Source organism: Moschus berezovskii, chromosome 19, assembly GCF_049115385.1.
Source record: "Moschus berezovskii isolate FMDL1 chromosome 19, NW_MosBer_1.0, whole genome shotgun sequence".
Lineage (NCBI taxonomy): Eukaryota > Metazoa > Chordata > Mammalia > Artiodactyla > Moschidae > Moschus > Moschus berezovskii.
The window spans coordinates 20,109,796-20,115,373 of record NC_142478.1 but is presented as its reverse complement, the minus strand read 5'-3'; the positions used below and the strand labels follow the sequence as shown (position 1 = coordinate 20,115,373).

The following is a 5,578-nucleotide window of genomic DNA, read 5'->3' as shown; positions in this document are numbered from 1 at the left end:
TTGATTTTTATCCAGTTTTTTGAGGTGGATTACAACAGAGTCGGACATGACTGAAGTGACTTAGCAGCAGCAGCAGCACAACACGTAAAAATATTTTATATTGAAGTTAGTTGATTTACAATATTGTGTTAGCTTCAAGTATACAGCAAAGTGATTCAGTTATACATATAAATATATTTATTTTTTTCAAATTCTTTGGCTGCAATAGTACTTTAAAGATATTAATATTATGTGTGTATACATTTCTTTTATATTGAAATAAACATATGGGAAAATAGAAAAGTGATTGTCAGGGGTGTAGGGTGGGGGAAATAGGGAGAAGTTGGTAAAAGGGTATAAACTTTCAGTTGTCAGATGAATAAGGCCTTAGAATCTAATATAAAGCCTGATGGTGATAGTTGATAAAACTGTATTGTATAATTGAAATTTGCTGAGAGGATAGAACTGAAATGATCTCACCAAAGGGAAAAAAGATAAATATGTGAGTTGATGGATATGCTAGTTAAGAGATGGAAGTATTCTTTCACGATATACACATATACCAAGTCACCACAATGTACACTTGAACTTAGATTTTTTTTTCCTTACCAGATTGCTGCAGGTTTAATAGTGGCTCCCAAATGTATGTCCGAGTTGTAACCTCTAGAACTTGCAAAGATGACCTTATTTGCAAAACAATCTTTATGTATGTAATTGTGGATTTTGAGATGAGATCAACCTGGATTTAAGGTGGGCCCTTGTTTGTTTGTTTTTTTGATGTTCAGTCATGTCAGACTTTTTGTGATTCTGTGGACTGTATGTAGCCTGCCAGGCTTCTCTGTCCATAGAATTTTTCAGGCAAGAATACTGGCGTGGATTGCCCTTTCCTACTCCATGGACTATCTTACAATTTTATATGTCAATTATACCTCAATAAAGCTGAAACTGAAAACTTAGTAAGAAAGTGTAGAGTCTATTAAATTCTTCCATAGTATATAAAGTCTTACCTCAGAAACACAAGGACATGCCTCTTGAGTAAGAAGCTGAATTGCGCCCTCCATCTTGAACTCTCCAAAGAGCAGTTACCATAATTTGAGATTTCCCTCCCAAATATTTCTAGGACCTTTACAGAGAAAGAAAAAAGGGTAGACTTTTTTCCATTTTGAGGCCTCTTCTGAATTTTCTTCTCACCCCTCAATCTGGCTTCCATTAACTTTTAAAAAGTTTTGTGGTTGTCATTGGTAAGATATAATAAAACACAATAAAATATTTTCAGAAGATTTAATTTAAAAAAAGAAAATGATATGTATTAGTTTCCTATGGCTGCTGTAACAAATGATCACAAACTTGATGGCTTAACACACTGACACACGTATTCTCTGATAGTTCTGGAGGCCAGAAGTTCAGAATCAGTTTTTCTGGGCTCAAGTGAAGGTGTCCCAAGGCTGTGCTCCTGAAGTCTCTTGGGAAGAAAAATGTTTCCTTGCCTTTTGTAGCTTTTTGTGGCTGCTGGCATTTCTTGGCCCATGGCCCTCTTCCTCGTTCTTCAAAGCCAGCAATTTAACAGCTTCACATCATCACATCTCCTACTTTCTCTTCTCTGTCACATCCTCCTCTGCCCGCCTCTCAGAAGGATGTTTGTGATTAATCAGCCCACCTGAATGTTCCAGGATAATCTCTCCATCAAAGTCTTTAATCACATCTACTAACCCCCCTTTCTCTATAAGGGGCTTCGCTGGTGGCTCCGTTGGTAAAGAATCTGCCTGCAATGCAGGAGACCCAGGTTTGATCTCTGGGTTGGGAAGATCCCCTGGAGAAGGGAATGGCAATCCACTCTAGTATTCTTGCCTGGAGAATCTCATGGGATCACAAAGAGTCCAACACAACTACATGACAAGCATTTTCACTTTCACTTTTTCTCTGTACTATTCACAGGCTCCAAGGATTGGGACTTGGGTTATCTTTGGGGTCATTATTCAGCCTACCCCAGAAAGAGTGCCACTGCTTATTTATTTTTAAAATTCAAAACTTTTACATCAGCTATAAAACTTTTGTAAATCAATTATAATTCAATTGAAAAAGCAGTTAAAATTTTTTTTGCTAAATAATAATAGTAATGGTAATACTTATATATTGCATTCTATGTGCTAGACATGTTCTAAGTGTGTGTGTGTTTAATCATTTATTTCTCACCTTGAAGATTTTTGACTCAGTTATATTTAGAAAGTACAAGAGATCCTTTGGCCCACCTGCATCACACACTTCAATATTCTACTAGTAAAAGAATGTAGTTATTCCAGTAATAGCAGTGAAATGTTATTATTAGAGCAATTGAGAGGGAAAAGGGAAGTGGAAGGATTGTCTATCCATTTGTGTTTATAATAGAAGTAGAATTGTTTAAACTTGAAGTGCCCTGTCTATCTTAAAGTATAATTACAGGGAAGTTATAAGTAAAAAAAAATGTTGATGCAGTTGTTTAACAAAACCTAAGCTAGTTAGATAACCAACATTAGGCTATGTGGATACCAATGAAGCTAAACTAGTGCGAATTGATAGCTACATGAACAAAAAAGAGTCATAATAGAAAATACAACCATCTCAGAATAACACTGATGACAAGACAAGCTTTCTTTTTTTTTTTTTTACGTGGTTATTAATTTTATTATCATTCTTTAGACACAAGTTATACATGCTTTTTTATATCATATCGTATCTTACAGGCAAAATGAGTGCTGAGGCAACCGTGACACAGACTAAGAGCCACCAGCCACCAGGCCTCCTCTCGGCATGGCCCCAGCCTGCTGGGTGCTGTCTACACTCTCCCGACCGGATCACCTGCTGGAGCTGGTTTTTCAGAGCTGGAATGGAGTCACTAGTAAGGTTTTCGGGTTGGTCAGGCCCAGCTGCACCACGGGGTTGTCCAGGATGGCCTGAAACAGGGGGCTCTCGGGGTCGATACCCTTGTCCAGCTCCTCGGGAGAGGGCTTGCGGTCGCCCAGCAGCCATTCGCAGGCGGCATTCTGCTGATTGTTGCTCACTCTCAGGGCGTCGATCACTTCCTTCTCGTCAAAGCCCATCTCCATCAGGGAGACGACGGCCCGGGCATCAGCACGGAACTCTCTTTTCCTCCGGATCTTCTTGAAGATCTCGGTCAGCTCGTCTCTGGCCTCCTACTCCTCACTGGTCCCGTTGGCAGGGGCAGCCTCGGCGCCCGCCTCTCCCTGCGAGGCTGGGCCTGGGAGTGGAGTGTCGATGGTGGGGTCCTCTGCATGCTCGATGAGCCAGTCCATGGCCTGGGGCACCGACATGTGGTTCAGCCGCAGGGCCTTGGCCGCCCTGGTCTCCGGGAAGCCCATCTCCGTGAGCTGCCGCAGGGCCGCCTCGTCCACACGCTCGTCCTCGTCTTCATCCAGCATGGCGTTTGCCTTCTTAAATAATTCCACGGCATCCGGGTTCAGTGCCAGCAACTTCTGAGCCACCTCAATGAGAGACACCAGGATTTTCCGGAGCTCTGTCTGGAAGTCCCTCGCGCTGGTCTGCACCACGGCGCGGTCCATGCTGTGGGAGGGGAGGCTGGCGGTGGCTCGGAAGATCGCGTCTCTGTCCGGAGCCTTCTGCTCTTGCTTCTTCTTTTCTTCTGCGGAGACTTCAGCCATCTTGGGGAGGGGGGCTGGAGCACACTTTCTGATCAACAGTATGACATCCTCGTCCTGGACGTGCTCCTCCAGGAGGGTCTTGGCGTCGCTCAGCACCCTCTCAGACGCGGCATGTATTAATTTGTGATGGGTCACATTCTTGGGGTCTTCTAAGCTCCCAGGCGCACAGTGTTTGAGACAGCGCTCCTTGAGCTTCTCCACCGAGGTGTCCTCGGTCGCCTCCTCCAGCCACTCGGCGCCGTCGGACGCGCAGACGTGCAGCCGCAGCACCTTGCCCGCAAAGATCTTCTCCTCCTGCACGAACATCTCGCCGCGCCGCCTTCGCCCGGGCCTGGGGCCTGCGCCCGCCGCCCGGCCCCTGAAGGTCACCGGGGCGGGCGGGCCGGGGGCGGGGCCAGGCCGCCCGCGCTCTCCCTCGCTGGCCGCCGCCGCCCCGCCCCCGGCTGTCCCGTCGGCAGGCCGCCCGCCACTCGCCCCACAGCCCGCCCGCCCAAGCGGTCGCCCTCGCCCCGCCGCCGAGCCGCCGGGGGCGCGCTGTCGCCGCCGCGCCGGAAGAAGACGAGCTTTCTGAAAGCAGGAATGCCAACACACACCTGTGCGGGTGTATGGGCAATAATAACTTTGATACACTAACAATTATTGCCTAGCAACCAGTCTACTGAATTACAGTCTTTAGTATACTGTAGACTATGCTAAATTTCATTACAAATACTGACTTTTATTAACATTATACTTAGAGGCTTACTGTAACTAGCAAGTCTTGATAATAATCATGATGAAGACACATTTTTTTAGCCCTTTCTATGTGCAAGCACTGTGCTAAATACTGTAGTGTATTAACAGGAATTAAGAGTCTGAAGCACAGAGAAGTTAAACAACTTACTTCGTTACACAGCTGAAAAATAGTGGAACTGGAGGAGGAATGTTGGCAGCCCTTAAGAATTAAAATGGAAGGCTTATGGAATAATTTGGAACAATCTTCAAGAATTGTTGTTTTAGACATTTAGAGCATTGCTTCTTCCAGAGCTGATGTTCAAACTCCAATTCTGACCTTCACTCAAGCCACCTTAGAATTGGATTGTCATTACTCACTTACTCATGGAATTCCTTCATTAAATGGTCAGCTCCCGGATATTAGAAAACTCATTTTATTCTTTTGTTTTGTAAAGCCCTGGTAATGTCTCACACAGAGTAAAGGTTCAATACCTGTCACACTCTTACTTTGATTGTTTCACGTTGTAGAGCTGACCACCATGTTTTACTTCTCTGCTGATCAGAAGACTTTATCTTAGTAAATATGTATTCAACATTCTAGCCATGGGTCAACGTCAGACATGGTGACAGAGTGGTGGTAAACTTACAAATGATGCCTGCCCTTAATGAGTTTGCATCTACTGGGGGAGGCAGACACTGAAGGAGCCATTAAGACGATACATTGATAAGAAAAGTAGAGATGCCATCTCAGCACACGGTAAAAGGGTTGATTCAGAAGAAAGGTCAAGAGGGACTTGCAGGCAAGTTTTTAAGGTCCAATGCTAAAAGCTGAGTGGTGGTGATGTCAGATGAAAGAGGGAGGGAGTGGTGGAGAGGTTAAAGAGTGTGTCCTAGATGGGGGACAGTGTGTTGAAGGTGCGGAGATGAGAACCACGAAACCAATACAGATTCAAGTTCTTGAGCAACAGCACAAGAGGGAGAAAGGCCACCAAGAAGATAAGGAAAGAGCCAGCTCGTGTGTTAAGAGTATGGACTTTATCCCAAGGCGCTGGGAAAGCACTAGGGGGTTTTTAACAAGGTTAGCGTCTTGCTAGGATTTACATCCAGAATGATTTCACTTGCTGCCTTGCAGGGAATGACTAGTAAGAAGAGAAATGGAAGGCAGGAAGACCAGTTAGAGGTTATGGAAGTGGTCTAGGTGATGGAATATGGTGGTGGCTGGGTGGAGA

At 44.8% G+C, this 5,578-nt stretch overlaps 1 pseudogene; it reads right to left on the bottom strand.

Annotated features, from left to right (window-relative positions):
• Positions 1-2,661: 2,661 nt before the first annotated feature.
• LOC148774835 (ubiquitin-associated domain-containing protein 1 pseudogene) lies at positions 2,662-4,172 on the bottom strand (annotated as a pseudogene).
• Between the last annotated feature and the right edge of the window lie 1,406 nt (positions 4,173-5,578).